The sequence below is a fragment of the Coenobita brevimanus genome, chromosome 1, assembly GCF_032717465.1.
Source record: "Coenobita brevimanus isolate Jiangsu-jjx chromosome 1, ASM3271746v2, whole genome shotgun sequence".
In the NCBI taxonomy this organism is placed as follows: domain Eukaryota; kingdom Metazoa; phylum Arthropoda; class Malacostraca; order Decapoda; family Coenobitidae; genus Coenobita; species Coenobita brevimanus.
The window spans coordinates 55,009,604-55,029,979 of record NC_136954.1 but is presented as its reverse complement, the minus strand read 5'-3'; the positions used below and the strand labels follow the sequence as shown (position 1 = coordinate 55,029,979).

At 41.1% G+C, this 20,376-nt stretch overlaps 1 protein-coding gene across 1 annotated transcript in view; it reads left to right on the top strand.

Moving 5' to 3' along the window:
* LOC145398117 (uncharacterized) overlaps positions 1–20,376 on the top strand; it is a 207,073-nt gene that overhangs the window by 58,216 nt on the left and 128,481 nt on the right. The window lies entirely within an intron of this gene.

The following is a 20,376-nucleotide window of genomic DNA, read 5'->3' as shown; positions in this document are numbered from 1 at the left end:
AGAGAGAGAGAGAAAGAGAGAGAGCGAGAGAGAATAAATGCATGAATGACAAGCAAGCCTCTGTGCATAACAAAAGGAGAAGTCCAGGGGGGAGTCCTGATGTCGCTTTTATCGGACTTTTGCTTTTTTCGGACTGGCTTGAGCCCCAATTAGTCCGATGTAGTGAGGTTTTACTGTATTTACTTCTGCATGTGGCCCTGTACTTCCCCCGAACTAGCTTGGTTGCCTAGTTTTTCCCGATTAGCAAGAACAATTGGGCAATAGTCCGTAAAATTAGGACACCGCCCGTGGATAACACACCATTGTTGTACCTTTGGCTTTTTAGCCTTGGCCTGGTTAAGATAAGTGGTTGCCATATTAAGTTCATGCCATGCAGGAGGAGGATTCACCTGAGCTTTGCATGCCAATACTGTTAGTATTTATGCCCCATGGGTTAGGAGAAAAATCCTGGGTTTGCATGCCAATACTGTTTGTATTCATGCCCCATAGATTAGCATAAGGAACATTAGCAAATAAATGATCTTGTCCTTGCTGTCCAAAGGTTAATGGTGAATTGAATATGCCTGAGGTGTAAGTGGGTGTGTGAGTGGTTGCATTGCTAGCAGAGATTATTGGACCTTGAGTATCCTGAGTGACCACGGGTGCTGTTGTAGCCTGTTCAACATCCCCAGTCTCTTCGCTAGGAGTACCCTTATTAGCAAGGCTAGTGGCCAATTTGGACCTAACTGACCTTTCAGGAACTGTAGAATATGAACGACCAGAACGCAAATATAAAGTGATCAAGTCCCCACTATCCAGTTCCTCAGAAGTGTCCTGACTATCTTCAGCCCCAAAATGTCCTTCACTACATAAAGTTTGGATGCCCTTATCCAAAGTTTCAACCCACTCACACAATTCTGAGTCTGATTCACTTTCCGTCTTGGTAGGTTTGTCAGAATCTCCCCGTAATTTTCGTCCCTACTTCTTCACTGTATCCATCAAACCTTGTCAAAAGTTATTCCCTTCCCAGTCACAGAAAAAAATTAAGCTGACAGAAATAGATTAGTTATGGCTTTTAGCAATAGAGAATGGGACACAGACAAGATGTACAGAAAATGTATCTATTTAGGGGAAACTGAGAAACCTTTGTTTTTACACACATTACCTAACAACTAAATATCTATCTATTGCCAAATGCCTCAATCCCGTTCGGGGTGGCCACAAACAAATCGCCTCCACTTCGCCCTGTCCCCCGCCATTTCACTGCCCTGCTCCCAACTCACGCCCCCCTCTCTCATATACCTCTCCATCCCATCCCTCCATCTCATCCTCGGCCTCCCCCTCCCTCTCCCCCCCTCCACCTCACTCACATACACTCTCTTCGTCAGTCTTTCACCCTCCATCCTCTCCACCTGGCCAAACCACCTCAGTGTATTCCTCCTAACGCATCCTATCACATCCACATCCACACCACAACACTCCTTTATATCCTCATTCGTCAGCATGTCTCTCCATGTGACTCCACAGGCTTCTCTTAAGTAATTCATTTCCACTGCTTTCACTCTTGACTTGTGTCCTTCCAACAACGGCCAAGCTTCTTTTCCATACGTTAGAGTTGGTATCACAATACTGTCATGTAGTAACTTTTTCACTTCCCTGCTCACTTCCCTGTTCTTATCACTGCTTTCAAGGAACCAGCAACCTTTCTTCCCTGCTGTACCCTTTCAAGCACTTCACACTCCAAACCTCCATCCTTACTCATCACACTACCCAAGTACTTAAACATACTCACATTTTCCAATTCCTCACCATCCAACCTCTCTGTACATTCACTGACTTCACCTCTCTCAAAGACCATCACTTTACTCTTCCCTGCATTCACCTTTAGATTCCGTTTCTTACATTCTCTCCCAAACTCATCCACCAAGCCTTGCAGCTCCCCTTTGTATTCACTCAACAACACAGTATCATCTGCAAACAACAGTACAAGGAGTTTCCAAACACAACCCTCTCTCACCAGGGCCACTCCAACATCCACTACCCTACCTTGTACCTCATTTATTACCCCATCCATGTACAGATTGAACAACCATGGAGACATGACACATCCCTGTTTCAACCCAACCTTCAAAGAGAAAAATTCACTCAGTTCGCCATCCACATGCACTGCAGCCTTAGCACCATCATCTCCACAGCATTCAACAACTTCCCATCTACTCCATATATTCTTAATACTTGCCACAATCCTTGTCTATCCACCATGTCATACGCTTTCTCCAAAGCCATGAAAGCTGCATACAACTTCTTTCCCTTCTCTAGAAACTTTTCCACTAAATATCTAAGAATGAATATCTGATCTACACAACCTCTTCCCTTCCTAAAGCCTCCCTATTCTTTTCCAACTAATTCCTCTGTTCTTTCTCTAACTCCATCAATAAGTATCCTACCATACACTTGTCCTATTATACTAAGAAGACAAATGCCCCTATGATTACCACACACTTCTTTTTCTCCTTTTCCTTTGTATAGGGGAATAATTATACCTGACTTCCAATCCTCCAGGACTCTACCTTCCTCCTAGGCCAATCTGCACATCTTCCACATCCATTCTACTACTATCTCTCCCCCATGCTTCAGCATTTCACCACACACTCCATCAATTCCTGGGGCTTTCCCCAATTTAACTTTCTTCATTCCATCCACAACTTCTATCCTACTGATTTCTCCCTGTCTTCTCACCTCCCTTCTTCTCCCAGCCATTCCCCTGCCACTTATACCCTTATTACTTCCATCCTCTATGTTCAACAATTCCTTAACCCCTTAACCGCGGGGCGTCACTTTCGTGACGCTTGGGAGCAAGGGATCATACCGCGGGGCGTCGCTTTTGTGATTCTGTGTTATTTTGAATTCACCCGGGCTTTCAAGTGGGGGCTTGTATCATCTATCAGTACTGACAATGTCCAACACTAGTCAGCACTCCTAATCTCATCTGTACTCCCATCCATTGTTGACAATTTAGCCATTTCTCCCCGTTCTTGACTCCCCTCCCTACCCCCCCTCCATTACCCTCTCCTCTCGCCTGCCCGGCCATGCTACGCTAAGTAAATCTTCCCTGGAATTTTTCACTGATTTCATCCATTGAAATAAGCCCTATGTCGTATTCTTATACCAAATAATATATACAAGAAAGAAATCAGGTAAGTGAGAGTGCCATACACCTGGAATTGGCTAATTATCACCTGACAACACCTCACGTGCACTCGTTCGCTAATTTTCGCTGTTTTTTTCCCCTTGAAATATGCCGTATAATCTATTTTCGTAATAAATATACATGTAAGGAGAGAAGGGAGAAGCCTAAGTGATATTTACATTCACCTGGAACTACCTAATTTATAATGTATTGTCTAGATTTCCTGCCAATCATATCAGTGCTACACAAAGCTGTTTCAAGATTTAACATTGGTAGCTCTGATTATATATCTCCTAAGTAGGCCTCTAATCTATTTTCGTAATAAATATACCTGTAAGGAGGGAAGGGAGAACCCTAAATGATATTTACATTCACCTGGAACTACCAAATTTATAATGTATTGTCTAGATTTCCTGCCAATCATATCAGTGCTAGACTTAGCTGTTTCAAGAAGTAATATTGGTAACTCTGAATAACCCCTAAAGCAGGCCTCTAGGCTAGCTGGCCTGGCAACTGCGTTATCAGTGTAGTCTCATCTTCCGAAGTGAGAGGACGTATGTTTCATCTTGCTGACTTCAAGGCCTTTTTTCACCCCCATGCAAATGGCTCTGTGACCTTTACCCCCTACTAAACCTCGTGTGGAAAGAGGTAAAGGGCTGACAATTGATAAAAGAGTGACTACGATCTTTCTATTGAGTAAAACACTGCAAGTGGAATTGTAAATAATGTGTAAATAATGTGTAAACAGAAAGTGAAAGTAATGAATGTAAATATACGTGAACAATGGAAAATAGTTTTATAAGTTATTTCAAGTGACAGTGCATAACACTGTAAATAAAATAGAAGTGTAAATAACGTAAATAAAATAGAGAACGTAAATAGAAATGTAAATGAGTAGTATTATAAGAATACGAGTATATACCCTAGGAGTAATGAAAGTGAAAGTTTCACTCTAGCATGTCTGAATGCTATGAGTTATGAGAGTGAAGATGAAAGTGACATTCACTCTCAATGCCAGTATACAGGACGAGAAAGTGAATGCTACGTATTTTACTGAAAGAAATTGAATCCCTACAGTGACAATAAACTAATACTACTGAAGGAAACTTATGGATAAAGACTGTAGATATATATAAGTGTTATATAGTAATAGAAATATAAAGTGTGAGGGGTTTTATGAATAATAAATGACAGACTACCATGAGCGAACTAGTGCCAGTGCGACGATCAGACGCGCTCGTAATTTCCATTGCTTTCACAGTGTTTTTTTTTTGAGTATGGATCCCAAACTACTTGAAAATTGTAGAATAGTGTTTATAGTGTTTGTATCTGGCTGTGGTAATCATATTACGGGTTGTTGGGAAGTGTAAAGTGGAGACTTCGTTACCCTACTTCAGAGGTCTCCACAAGTCCTACGGTAACCGACGAAGGCTCAACAATCATTCCAGGAGAAAGCTGAAGGTATGTGCCATAAGCATATGTAATTTTATTATTCTAGGACTAATAACTGATTTTTGGCAAATATTTTTTGAGAGTCTGTCGGAGCCCAAATAACCCCGCGGCACACGCAAGTAATTGGTAAACAAGCCCGCGGTGTAGGGGTTAAAGTGTTCTCTCCATCTGCTCATTTTTTCTCCCTTCTCCACTAGTTATCAACCATTTTTATCTTTCACTCCCCTGCTAACTTCACTGCCACCCTGTCTTACTCTCTTCACCTCTTTCCAGAACATTTTCTTACAGTCCCTCCACTTTACACTCAAATTCCTTCCAAATTCCTCATCCACTTTCTTCTTACTCTCTTACTAATCTTTTCATCTCTCTCTTTCTTTCTACATATAACTCTCTCTTCCGCCTCTCAACTTCTTCCACGCCCCTATTTCTCATCCATTCATTGTATGCATTCTTTTTTGCCACAGCCTGTCTCACCTCTTCATTCCACCACGCTGTTCCTTGCACCCCCCTCCGTCTTCTCTTCATCCCACACACCACATCACATGTTGCACATATTTCTTCTGTGAACATCTGACACACATCTTCCATGTCCCCCATCTGCTCCAATTCATATTTGCCCAATTGTTCCTCCACTACTCTCTTATATTCTGCCTTTTTCTCATCCTCTAACTAACATGTACCGCTTAACCCCTAGGGTACGCAATTCCCCAGCCTCGACTGCCCCTGAGGACGCAAAAACAGGCCAATTTTTCAACTTCCTCAAAGGTTAAAAGTTTTATGCCAAATTTATAGATCTTGAATTTACACACCAGAAAACGCAAACCCCACCCTCCTAGACCCAATAGTTACAGAACTATGACCCGTCAAAGTTTATAATAGTTACCCGTCGCGCCCCCGGCGAGAAAGAAAATACACCACTCGCACCTGTTTTGTTTGGAACAGTATGTACAAAAATCACCAAAATCAATTTTTTTTGGTGTGTATAGATGTTATAAACCATTGTAATGTCCTTAGAAAAAAATAAAATAGTGACAAACCCCCCGGATAAATGATAAATAAAAATTATCTTTCCCTCCTCTCCTCTCCTCATACCTCCAATCCCCTCCCTCCCTCCCCTTCTCTTCCCTTCCCCTCGCCTAACCTCCCCTCCCCTTTCCCCTCCCCCCTTCCGTCCCCGCCGAGCTGTCAAATCTAGCAAGGGAAATTGGTCAGAAACCCCCCAATAAAAATATGATAAATAGTAAAAATTATCCTCCCCTTCTCTCCCCTCTTCAAACCTGCAATCCCCCCCCTCCCCTTCCCTTCCCTCCCCTCCTCTCTCCTCTCCTCTCCTTCCCTCCCCTCCCCTCGCCTAACATCCCCTCCTCTCGCCTAACCTCCCTTCCCCCCTCCCCTCCTCTCCGAGCTGTCAAATCTAGTTTTCGTTTCGTTTTGAAGGCTCCAACATGCTTCCATGCGTCGGCATGAAATAAAATGTCTTTTTCAAGTGGGTTTTGACTAAAGACAGCCAAAATAATTGTTGTGTGCATATCTGTATGCAGACACCAATAAATTACAGGTAATGATTCAAAACACGTGCAGTAAAGCGTAAAAAATATGCAAAATATTCGAGGCCAGGGAGGTGCTAGGGGGTGCAGGTGGGGGGTGGGGGGGTGGGGGGAGCTGGTAAGGACAGGAGGGGGTGGATGGGGATGGAGGGATGGGAGGAGACCACCACAAGACACAAAGGAAGGGCCAAAGTGGAGTACAGGGACATGGAGGGAGGGTAGGGGGGAAATACCCTCCCCCCAGTTAACTGGGGTGGGGTATGTTGGGGGTGATCCACATGGGAGGGAGGGGGATGCATGAGGAGGGGGTGGGAGGGGTTGTTGTGGTGGTAAGAATGGTGCGAGGTAGGGTAGTAACAAGGTAGTGGAGTGGAGGGACATGGCGAGAGGGAGGTAGGGGGTACACCCCCCACCGCCTGGTTACGGGCCTGGTTCCCCCCTGCAGTGTGTCCAACACTTAGTTCTGATTGGTTAGAAGCCATCTACGTCACAGCCGGGGTGGAGCCAGCTGCCGCCAGTTTTTTGTGGATGTTGTACGATCGGTGTTGCTCATCCACTTAAGAAATTGCTCAAAAAGCCCGATCGATGAGGTTAGCACCTAAGGGGTTAAAAAGTGTGTCCGAAGATTCATTGTGCATGTACACTACCGAGGTGTCATATGATGCTGAAGTTCCCGGTAGATTTTTACTGCAAGTACACACTCCGCCAGGTTTCTTCTCCAACGACGCGACGATCCTGTCCCCACACTGGTCCTCAGGTGACTGCGGGATGCCGCACACACACAGGCACACAGCCCACACCAGACACTCGCCCTGCCTCACTCCAGCCTCCGCGTCCAGAGTTGCCAGATGTGTCTAGACGATATCACCCTTCACCTCACTGGCCTCGGTGACGAGTGCGAGATAATTCCCAATTTGCGTTTGAAGGTTGAAATATCTCGCTCAGGCAGAGATAGAGAGAGAACGAGATTAATTACTCTGATATATTTGCTCCAGTTACTCTCTTCGCAATTAGTCCCTTTACAACAAGATAGTAAAATTTTCTGTTTCACCTGCAGGATCACGAGCGGTTGCAAGGGGTTACTGCAAATCCCTTTAGCACCTTTTCGTATCCTAGCACTGAACACCAATATTATGTGTCGGTTTGTGCAGATCCCTCAATTGGTCACTAATATATCAGCTTATTGGAACCCCACAGCTGATCACCAATTTATATATCAGCTTAGACGTGACTGCACTGTTCCAAGCAAGGTTATAACATTTTGCCTGGTCGAAGTCACTTCCAGCTGACACTCCACCAAATGTCTTCTCACACACTGGAAATGGTGGGAAATCAGTGTAGATCCTGTTGAAGGAATGGTAGAGGTAGCGTGTGCAGGTGAACTCAAAACTGAGCAGATTTGTCTCTCTTTATCGGCCACAGAAAGATACAGCTGCGACACAGAGAGAGCCCAGAGTAAATACATCCCTCTCGTTTGAATGATAAGTGCGTTCTCTGTAGCTGGCTGGCTGGCCGCTGGGAGTGGCGCTGAGTTCAGCATAAATACAGAGCTGCCAGACCCCACAGACAGCTGGGATTTATACATGAATAGAAGTATCACAACTTTACCATGCACATTATACACCTCAATAAAGTAGTATTAATAACACCAAGGTATACCAACAGGGTAAATATTTCCCCCAAGACTTTAAACATATACAGTAATCCCTCCAATATCTGATGTAATAGGGCCATAGGCAGGTCCAGATAGTGGTCCTGTCCGGATATTGGGCCCCAGTTTATGGACTTGTACTTATGGACCCTAACTCAGAGAAACACCTATACAACTCCCTCTGGACATGCATAGCACCTATTTAAGACCCAAATCACACCAATAAGGGACATAAAAGACTGAAATAAATGCAAAAGAACCATAAAATGAGGTTTTAGAGGTGAGTTTATACAATATTAAACATTCTGGGTACTTACAAGTCCCTGGCTCCTGGACTGGTTTGAACCACCAGTTTGCACTCTACAGTTAATCCTCTGCACTCTAAATTCTAATTTCTTAACACTGCACAACACTGTAAATTCCTGTGTGTTCTAGTGGCGAGATATTGCAGTTTATTCACTGTTTATTCACAAAAAACAAGCACCTGTGGCTTGCACTGCTATGAGCATCTGCTCTCGATCGGAGTTAAGCTGTGACTGTGGATGATGGCGGGGTAACAGAGTTGCCAGATCACAATGGCCACATTACCAATCTCCTCAACTTTCATTACCAAATTTAACTTTTCATTACCAAATTCATAAAGCTAGCATTTATTCTTCACTAATTATATATACAAGTGGAAATACATGTTATCACTCTTCTTATAATTAACACCATGTTGATTATTTTCACGCTATGTAGGGTAGCAGATTAATCAGAGAGAGCAAACAATCCACCATCTCCATCCTGTGTATCCTCATACATGTGAAAAATCCATTTGGTAATGCATTATTCTGATTCATTACCAAACGAATTTTTCATTACCAAATTGGCCCACACTTGGTAATGAAAAATACCAATTGGCAACCCTGACAGGGGAGAGGGGAGGAAGGAAGGGGTGAAGGGACCACGGTGTAACAGCTGTTCGGCGCCAGGCAGCAATTTCAAATTACGGGTGGGAAAAAAGTCAGATTTTTTTCTAATTTTTTTGCGGTTTTTGGCCCATTTTGGGAATATTGGATCCCAGGATGATTATGTCCGGTTAGTGGGGGATGTTCGGATATTAGAGGGATTACTGTATACAATTCATAATTCTTTATCGCCTTCCCATTACCGTCGTTGTTTATGATAGAGAATGCTGGGCACTGCAAAATCTAATGCTCATTTCGGTCCCACACCACACTACACTAAAGTGGTATTTGGATTCTTATCTCAATGCTACAACACATTTTCTCTAAATATGAATAATATAATGTGTACAGTAGCGAGAAACATTCTCCAATGTGGAAAAAATGTCTCACACTAGAACAATAGGTTTTTCTCGAAAATATGCTCAGTGTGTTTCCCAGGCTGTTTGGCTGAGGTTGCTGGGTGTGGTATTGAGATAAATACCCATAGAGAATGGAAATATGCACCCAGGAAAGGTACCCAGAGTTTAGAGGATGACGTCATCGTATGCAACTTTCAAATTTAGTTGCCAGGCCAGCTGACTTCCTGCGTAAGCTCGAGTTTTTCCGTGTGTTGACTTGTCTTATTATGCTGATCGCATTAGAACAAAAACGTGTTACTCAACCACGTGTTACTCAAGGATTGAGTGTACTTAAATTTTTGTGAAAATTTATCAAGCAGGAGTATTCAAGCACATTCCATACCAGAAGTAGAAAGTGAAGAGGTTAAACAAATGGTTTAATAATCAGTGTGCAGCGTTGTAGATAAAAGTAAGGACCAACCAAAACTCTTCATCATTATCATCATCATCATCCAGACCTTCTTTCCCACCCTAGAGCAGGGTGAGGAGTAGCCACGTCCAGACAGCCCAAGTTTGCGCAGTCCAGTGGGCCATGCTTCCATTCCATCATCATTCAAGTCCCTGGAATCCTGGCTTTATCTGATACATCAAAAAACTTCCACCACTTATTGTAGCTTCACATAAACGTGTCCGATAGAGTCAAGCCGAACGCTGTCACATTAAATGGGGTGCCAAATCCCTGATCATGCACTTCTTCTTACAACATTCATCCAGTCAGCATGATCACTTGTCAATCCCCTAGCCTTACCAGCTTCCATACTCTACCTTTCTTCCTCTCACATTCATCCTCCACATCCCTCCACTTTCTCCTTGGCCTACCTCACCTCCTCCCTGCTTCAAATTTGCTCAGATATATCTTTTTCACCACACTATTGTTATCCATTTTCTCCCCATGTCCATACCGTCTCAGTACACTCTTTTCGATTCTGGTGACCACGGACTTCCTCACTCCGCATCTTTCACAACTCACATTACATGTATATTGTATCCTATTCACTCTCTCTCTGCTCCACATACATTCCTCTGCAGTCCCATTTCCACTACCCTCACTCTGGCTTTTCATTTTCATTCCTCACCGTAGTCTGACGCCCACGTGTTGGTACTAACACTCCTTCATGTATGCCTCGCACAGCTGCAACACTGAAGCCTCTGTTTCTTATCAAGGCCTTCGTAGCACCAGCTACTTTCCTTCCTTGTGTCACTATACTTTCCACTTCTTTTGAACATTTTCCTCTCTTTTCTATCACTGCAAACAGTTATTTGAATTCTTTCACCAGTTCCATTCTCCCTTCATGCACTGTAACATCACACTGAGAGTCACCTTCTCTTTTGATTACGGTCACTTTACTCTTTTCTACATTTACTCTCGAGGCACGATGCTTACAGACATCAGCAAAACTCTACACTAGTCTGAAAAGTTCTTCTTTGGTATTTGCAAGTAGCAGTTCATCATCAGCATACAAAAAATTTGAGTGAGAGTATTCCATCTGTCACCATGCATTACAAATGCCATCCCTCTCTCCAGTACTCGTGTTATCACTTCTCTCATCACCCCATCCATATATATATTGAACAACCATGGGGACATCTCACAACCTTGTTGCACACCCACATTGATTGTGAACCATTCACTTAGATGGCCATATGCCCTTACACATACCTCACTACCATCATAAGAACTCTTGACAGCACCTATCAGCTTACCATCTACACTGTACATGCGCAAAACCTTCCACATTCCTTCTCTGTCTACCTTGTTGTATGCTTTTTCCCGATCCATAAATGCTGTAAACACCTTATAGTCCTTCTCACAGGCCTTCTCCACTATCTGTCTCACTGCAAAAATTTGATCCATACACCCTTTGCTACTCCTAAAGCCACCCTTTTTACCACCCACAAGGGCTGCTTATATCTCTCTTACTTTCTGTATAATATTCTTCCATGTACTTTCCCTGCATCACTAAGTATACTTGTGGCATGATAGTTCTTGCACTCACTTCGCTCACCTTTATTTTTGTAGAGGGGTACAGTCACAGCATTTTTCCACTCTGCTGGCACAGTCTCAGTTGTCCAAACCTTCTTACATATCTCCAACAAGCACATCATTCTGCTTTCTCCACTACACTTAATCATCTCTGCATACACCACATTAACCCCAACTGCTTTCCCATTTTTCAGCCGGTTCACAGCATTCTTCACTTCTGCGAGTGTCACGTTTCCTGGAACTACATTCCTTCTCTGCAAACCCGCATTACCAATCATGTTTGTAGCAGCTCTGCTTTCTCTATTCCCATTCATCAGGCATTCAGAATATTCATTCCATCTTGTCCTTACTTCATCCCCACAGGTTAATAATCTCCTTCACACTTTCACATTTTTTTCCGCTGTCCATCCATCCATCCATCATCCAATCCTACGTTGCCCCATGAGGAGCGTAGAAGCCCGGGGCTAGGCAGTTGGTCCTGACATTGAAGATGAGAGTGACCAGCCTCACTCATCCCTGAGTGGCATTACATGAGCAATAAACCCCAACCACCTCTTGGATATAAACCTTCACCGGTTCAATCCGACTGGGGCACAATAATTACCCACTAAAGCACCAGGTGCCAAAATTTGGTTATATGGTGAATTTTATGAAATAGAAGTCCAGAAGTACATCCCACAGCACAAAGAAGCAGATAAGAAAATACAGAAATGGTTCAATATAGAATGTAAAAAATCAAAAGAAAGAAGAGATTTGTTGTGGATAGATACAGAAGACACAATAGTGAAAGGGCGTATAATAATTACAAACAGGCAAGAAACGACTATACAAGAATAAGGAGGGAAGCCCAAAAACAGTTTGAGGAGGATATAATAAATAAAAGTAGTGATCAACCAAAGCTGTTTTACAGCTATATCAGAAGTGAAACTAGAGTAAAAGATATAATACAATCCATTACGGACGAGGGAATCACTTATACACAAGAGAAAGATATTTGTGAAGCACTAAATAAGAATTTCCAGTTAGTTTTTACAGAAGAAAAAAATTTTGAGAGGGACTATGCGGAACACGCATGTCCACACATACTACCAGATATACAAATAGCAGAAAAAGTAATACAGGAGGAGTTAAGTAGATCAGACAGAGGAAAAGCAAGTGGTCCTGATGAAATTTCATGTTGGGTATTACGAGAATGTGCAAAGGAGTTATGTAAACCATTATTTTTAATTTTCAAGAAATCCTTGAGTCAAGGTAAACTACCTGATATTTGGAAAAAAGCAAATATTGTCCCCTTATTCAAGAAAGGAAATAGACAAAATCCACTCAACTACCAACCAGTATCACTGACCAGTGTTTTAAAGAAGGTATTAGAAAAACTTATAAGAAAAGCTTGGGTAAATCATCTAGAAGAACACAGTATGATAACAGAAAGACAATTTGGTTTCAGAAAAGGAAAATCATGTGTTACTAATCTGTTGAGCTACGAGTACTATGACAGAGTAACAAACACAATACAGGAAAGGGAAGGATGGGTGGACAGTATCTATTTAGATTTCAAGAAAGACTTTTATGGAAACTGTACCACCAAGGAGGAATTCGAGGCAAACTGTTTTGTTGGATGCAAGACTTTCTCATAAAAAGAGAAATGAGGACAGTACTAAGAGGAAACTACTCATCATGGAAAGAAGTGACTAGTGGAGTACCACAGGGTTCAGTGCTGGCACCAATCATGTTTTTAGTGTATATAAATGATATAAACAGTAACAATGGAAATGAGAGCTATCTGAATATGTTCGCAGATGATGCAAAAATACAAAGGAGAATTACTAACACAAACTCTTGTAAAGAGCTACAAGAAGAATTAAATAAACTTCATGAATGAAGTAGTACATAGCAAATGGAATTCATTGTGGACAAGTGTCATGTAATCAAGTTTGGTAAAAGTGGAAAAAGACCTGATTGGGATTATAAGTTAGGAAATAAAACCCTATACACATCAGAAAGAGAGAAAGACCTAGGTGTGATTATCAATAACAGACTATCTCCGGCTGACCACATCAGCGAGAAGGTACGTAACATGTAAATATGAGAATAGCATTCACATACATAAGTGAAGACATGCTAAGAAGGATAATAATTATACCAGCCCTGGAATATGCATCAGTAGTCTGGAGTCCTCATCTCAAAAAGCACATAGACAAGATTGAAAAAGTTCAAAGAGCCACTACAAGATGGATACCAAGCTTAAGGGTCCTAAGCTACGAAGAAAGACTAAATAAACTGAATCTACCAACACTACAGGAGAGAAGGGAAAGAGGTGACATGATAATGCTAGATAAATGCATATCAGGAAAGGAGAAAATAGACATAAATGATTACTTAACATATGGAGAAGCATCAGCAAGAGGACACTGCAAAAAACTGCATAAGAAGAGAGGTGATAAAGACGTAAGGAAATTCAGTTTCCCAAACAGAGCAGTTGATCAATGGAATGCACTACCGAATGAAATAGTGTGTGCCAAAACAATTCACAAATTTAAGGATATGTACGATAAATATGGTTTAAGACACGGGACAGTACGAGCCTGACTCATTCCTGTAAAGATACAATTAGGTAAGAACAATTAGGTAAGAACACACTAGGCATCAAGGAGAGCAGACGTGCGCCGCCACCGCTCCATACCTGGCCAACTTGGCCAGTGGCATTACCTAAATTAGTATCTTTATATGAGTCAATATCTGTACCAGGTTAGACTAAATGATGTTCTATTATAAAAAAGAGGAAGTTTTAAGTAAGACTTGTTCAAACAGAAAAGAAAACAAAGCAGCGCAGGAATGTGCACAATCAGCTGATCATTTGCTTAGTCTACAACTGACCCAGGGAATTAAGTACTATATGTGCTTTTAGCACTGCAGAATGACCACATACTTTAGGAAAGCAAATTTGGAAAAGGAAGGGGATAAAGGTAGAAAGCAGGATGATGATTTCTACCAAGAATTGGTTGAAATGGAGACTCACAATAAACTAGTGGAATGAGTACACAGACTAGAGATGGCTTTTCAGAATGAGATTGATGAAATTAAGAAACAGATGTACTTGCAAAAGGAAGAAATAGAAAAATTAGGAAAGGAAGTCAACAAGAAAGACACAACCATAGATGAGTTAACAGTAGAAGTGGGTACACTTAGGAGGAAAATTAGTGAAATGGCAAGTACAGTAGTCAACCACGAGAGTATTATGGAAGAGTTCAAAAATGATACAGAGACAATTAGGCAAGTAAACAGTCTGATAGACCAGAGCAGTGATATTGAGGAGAAGATAACACAGGTGAATGAAATTGTGCAAACCACTATAATAATGTGGAAACCACTTATGCTGAAATGGTGAAAGTAAAGAAAGACTTAGAAACAAGGGTGGAAGAAAAAAGCATTAAAAAGGTAGTGAAAAGAATAATCCATAACAATCCTAAGTTAGTCAGAGATTTAGTGGATATCAACAAATCTATAGTAATCACTGGTATAGAGGAGGAAGGAGTAAAAAACAAGATCTTAAGAGACAAAAAGGAGATAGCAAATGTAATGAGCATACTGAAAGAAGTATCAGAGGAAATCTGTAGTAAAGACATAGAGAAACACAAAAGGTTAGGGAAATACGAGAGAAGCAAGTCAAGACCCCTAAAGGTAACCTTCCAGAGTGTAAAGACCGTGGAGGAGATACTGAAAAATGCAAAGAATCTTATGGAAAAAGAGGAGTTCAAAAATGTATAGATAAAAAGATGCCTAACATAAGAGGAACTGGAAATACTGAAAGAGAAGAGGGCGGAAGCAAAAACAAAAAATGAGGGAAGATCAGAGGAGAAGAATATATTTTTTTACAAAGTAATTGGATTGCAGGTACGAAAGTGGTACATAAACAGGAGGGAATAAAAAGGAGGAAGGTAGTAGACCCAAATCATGACAAGTATATAAACAAGATGATTAAGTTGATGTACTCAAATGTGGATGGAATGGTATCTAAATTATTAGAGATGAATGGTTATGTCAGAGAAAATTAACCACATATAATACGCCTAACTGAAACAAAATTAACACCAAGGATATCAAATGACATCCTAAACTTAGAGGAATATAATATATGGAGAAGAGATAGGAACTTAAAAAAAGGAGGAGGAATTATAATATTAACTAAGAAAAATCTTAAAGTCAAAGAAATAGAACTAGATATACCCTCACAAGTAGAACTGATTGTAGTAGAGATCAATACATCTGAAGGTTAAGTAATTGTAGCCAATTTGTACATGCCACCCAGATCAAACACATGGGAAAGAGACAAATATGAGGATCTGGCAGAGAGTACAGTTCAGAGTTTAAAAGCATTACTACATAAAATGGAAGAGAAATCGGAAAGAATTATACTAACTGGATCTCGTGCAAGAGTTTTTCCTAACACAACATATAATGGAAAGCACCAGAAAAAGAGGACTCGATGTACCCTCAATGCTAGATCTCATATTTACTAGTCAAGAAAACGATATTGACAATTTCATATATCACCCTCCATTCGGCAAGAGCGACCATGCAGTACCAAATTGCAAATTCAGGATTGCATATGACATAGTCAACAGCAATGAAAGTTACAAAAAGAGCCTAAACTATAAAAAGGGTAAGAATCATGACCTAAAGAAGTACTTCTTAGAAACTGATTGTGAAATGGAGCTTAGAGGAGAAGATGTAAATGCTGTATATAAAAAATTCTGTGAACTTTATGAAATAGGAGTCCAGAAGTACATCCCACAGCACAAAGAAGCAGAAAAGAAAACGAAATGATTCAATACAGAATGTAAAAAATCAAAAGAAAAAAGAGATTTGTTGTGGAATAGATACAGAAGACACAATAGTGAAAGGGCATATAATAATTACAAACAGGCAAGAAACGATTATACAAGAATCAGGAGGGAAGCCCAAAAACAGTTTGAGGAGGATATCATAAATAAAAGTAGTGATCAACCAAAGCTATTTTACAGCTACATCAGAAGCAAAACCAAAGTAAAAGATAAAATACAATCCATTACGGACGATGGAATCACCTACACACAAGAGAAGGATATTTGTGAAGCACTAAACAAGAATTTCCAATCAGTTTTTACAGAGGAAAAACATTTTGAGAGGGATTATGTGGAACAGGCATGACCACACATAGTACCAGATATACAAACATCAGGAAAAGAAATACAGGAGGAACTAAGTAAATTAGACAAACGAAAAACAAATGGTCCTGATGAAATTTCTTGTTGGGTGCTACTTGAGTGTGGAAAGGAGTTAAGTAAACCATTATTTTTAATTTTCGAGAAATCCTTGAGTCAAGGTAAACTACCTGATATTTGGAAGAAAGCAAACATTGTTCCCTTATTCAAGAAAGGGAATAGACAAAATCCACTTAACTACCGACCAGTATCACTAACCAGTGTTGTAAGCAAGGTATTAGAAAAGCTTATAAGAAAGGCTTGGGTAAATCACCTAGAAGAACACAGTATGATAACAGAAAGACAGTTTGGTTTCAGAAAAGGAAAATCATGTGTTACTAATCTGTTGAGCTACTGTGACAGAGTAACAGACACATTACAGGAGAGAGAAGGATGGGTGGACAGTATCTATTTAGATTTCAAGAAAGCATTTGACACAGTACCACACCAAAGACTTTTATGGAAACTGTATCATCAAGGAGGAATTCGAGGCAAATACAGTGTTGGATGCAAGATTTTCTCAGAAAAAGAGAAATGAGAACATTACTAAGGGGAAATTACTCATCATGGAAAGAAGTGACTAGTGGAGCACCCCAGGGCTCAGTGCTGGCACCAATCATGTTTTTAGTGTATATAAATGATATAGACAGTAACACTGGAAATGAAAGCTATCTAAATATGTTTGCAGATGATTCAAAAATACAAAGGAGACTCTTGTAAAGAGCTACAAGAAGAATTAAATAAACTTCATGAATGGAGTAATACATGGCAAATGGAATTCAGTGTGGACAAGTGTCATGTAATCAAGTTTGGTAAAAGTGGAAAAAGACGTGATTGGGATTGTAAGTTAGGAAATAAAACCGTACACACATCAGAAAGAAAGAAAGACCTAGGTGTGATTATCAATAACAGACTATCTCCGGCGGACCACATCAGTGAGAAGGTATGGAACATGTATACACTGCTTGCAAATATGAGAAAAGCATTCACATACATAAATGAAGACATGCTAAGAAAGATAATAACATCATTCATCAGACCAACCCTGGAGTATGCATCAGTAGTCTGGAGTCCTCATCTCAAAAAACACATAGACAAGATTGAAAAAGTTCAAAGGGCCGCTACAGGATGGGTACCAAGCTTAAGGGATCTAAGCTACGAAGAAAGACTAAATGTAAACTAAATCTACTAACACTACAGGAGGGAAGGAAAAAGAGGTGACATGATTATGCTATATAAATGGATATCAGGGAAGGAGCAAATAGACATAAATGATTATTTAACCTATTGGGAAGCATCAGCAAGAGGACACAGCAAAAAACTGCATAAGAAGAGAGGTGATAAAGACGTAAGGAAATTTAGAGCAATTGACCAGTGGAATGCACTACCGAATGAAATAGTGTGTGCCAAAACAGTTCACAAATTTAAGGATATGTACGATAAATATGGTTTAAGACACGGGACAGTACGAGCTTGACTCATTCCTGTAAAGATACAATTAGGCAATTAGATTTGTATTCCAGCTTTCAGTCTTACCCACACAGTCCTTGAGCCAAGTGATCCATACTCTCTTATATTCTCCTTCCATCTGTTACTCACAACAATACACACTCCTTCTTTTGCCCTCTCATTCTCACCTACTCCCACGCATATACCCCATCCATACTCCCATTCTGTCACACTCTCACTCCTCCATTTAGTTTCAGTTAATCCACATGCATCCACTTTCGCACTGTCAAGCATCAGGACAATCTCTCTCTCTTTCACCTCGTCATTTGCATCCCATACATTCCACGTCACCATCCGTATCATGTCCTTTGTTGGGTCCTTAGTCATCATGCTTTGGTCCGTCCTGGTCCGAGGATTCTTGTTCGTATTTTTAGTTAATTGTTTTCTGTGGAGGGACACTAACTCTCTGCCAGCGCACTTCCTGTCATGTAGGGAACACATGTTGGTTGGTTATAAGGTTACCACCCAACGTTGTAAATGGTTTCCTGGTTTACAGGAAATCATTTGCCTTGCCACTCAATGTTGAGCTACCGTGAACAACAGAGTACCACTACAGCAAGTAGGTGGATAACGGGTGCCCCCCACCAATTTCAAAAGTCACTAAATCAAGGCAAGTTACCACACAGAGAAAGGCTAAAGTAGTTCATCAATCATTCATCATCCAATCCTATGTTGTCCCATGAGGAGTGTAGGAGCCCGGGGCTAGACAAGTTGGTCCTGACATTTAACCCGCGGCGTCCCATCGACGTGAATTAACGTCCACATGTTTTGTCACTGCCAATCCCGTCGACGTACATAAATGCGAATCAATTGCAAGGTCCCTAATTTGCACAATTTTCGATTTTCGCGAGTGAATTTTGGTACATATACACGGGACACCTTCCTCTACAAGATGCCAGGCAAGGACAATGCCTTACCCAGCATGACCTCCCCCCCCCCCCTGCATGCCATTGTCTTAGCAATTCACCTGTTACCAGTGGCCTGGCTAGTAAAGTCATGTCATGCCATGGTACGAAATTCAGGGCCAGAGTGATTCCCCAGTCGATGACAATGTGGAGGACAAGCTTTACATAGCATTAGAGGAGGAAACAGTCAGAAGTGATGATCAGGAAATGTCGCCAAAAAAGGTCAGGTATGTTGATGTGTTTCATGAGTGAAACAATGTTTATATTGCCTATATTACCGTGTGAAAACCAATATTCTCTCGTACTACATATAAATTCTTACCAAATAAATAAATAAATACTGTTTATGAGTGGTGTGGAATGGTTACTCTCACATAGAACTTATTTTCTTTGGAGCCAGCCTGATAGAAAACACAGTAAGGTGAGGAGGTACTGCAACCTGTTTCGAGTATTTTAAACCTCAGGTGAGTGATTTTTCTATGATTTTTCGATGTTTCTCACCTAAAGCGGAAGTTTGAGCCAAAAAATTTTTTTTCCAAAAATGGTCGGGATTGGGGGGGAGTCAGTGGTGGAAAAGTGGTCGGGATAGGATGGGTTAAGATGAGAGTGACCAGCCTCACTCATCACTGAGTGGCATTATGTGAGCAGTAAACTCCAACCATCCCTTGGATATAAACCTTCACCGGCTCAATCCGATCGGAACTCCATAATTGCCCACTAAACCACCAGGCTCCAAAATTTGGTTATATGGTTACTACCCAGCGTAGTAATTGGTTTCCTGGTATACAGGAAACCATTTGGCTTGTCACTTAGTGCTGAGTCACCCACAGGCAGAAGGAAGAGGAAAGAATGAAGGAAAGAAAGACAGAAGAGGGAATGTAAAGTCACCCGCAGGTAGAAGAACAAGGAAAGAATGAAAGAAAGAAGGACAGAAGAGGATCCCTCTGTATTAAAAAGGCAGCAAACAGTGCCCATTGAACTACAGACCATTTTCACTTACTAGTGTTATAAGCAAAGTAATCAATCAATCATTTCCTGTGGCACCCTCGGGGATGCATAGGGCCTCGATGAACTCACACCACCACATCCTATCTTATGCTAACTCCTCAAGATCTCCCCAACACTCATCTCCAGCTTCCCGTCTCATTGTCCTCACCCACGTCTCTTTTGGCCTTCCTCTACCTCTCCTACCAAGTGCCACCCACCCTGGTGTACCTCGTACTATTCCCTGTCTCCTATACACGTGTCCTAGCCACTTCCATCGTGAGAACCTAACATATTCATCGACCGGCTGCACTCCCGTTATTTCTCTAATTCTACTATTTAGTATCCTTTCCCACCACTTAACTCCTAATATTCTTCTAAGTGCTTTGTTTTCAAACACCAAGAATTTATTTTCCATAGTCACTGTGCTGTACCAAGACTCGTGTCCATAAATTAAGATACTCCTAACCATTACCTTATAAAGTTTGATTTTTGTATGCACAGAAAAATTGTTATTATTCCAAATATTTTTAAGCATTCCCATTGCCTGATTAGCCTTCTTTAACCTTTCCTCGAATTCAAAG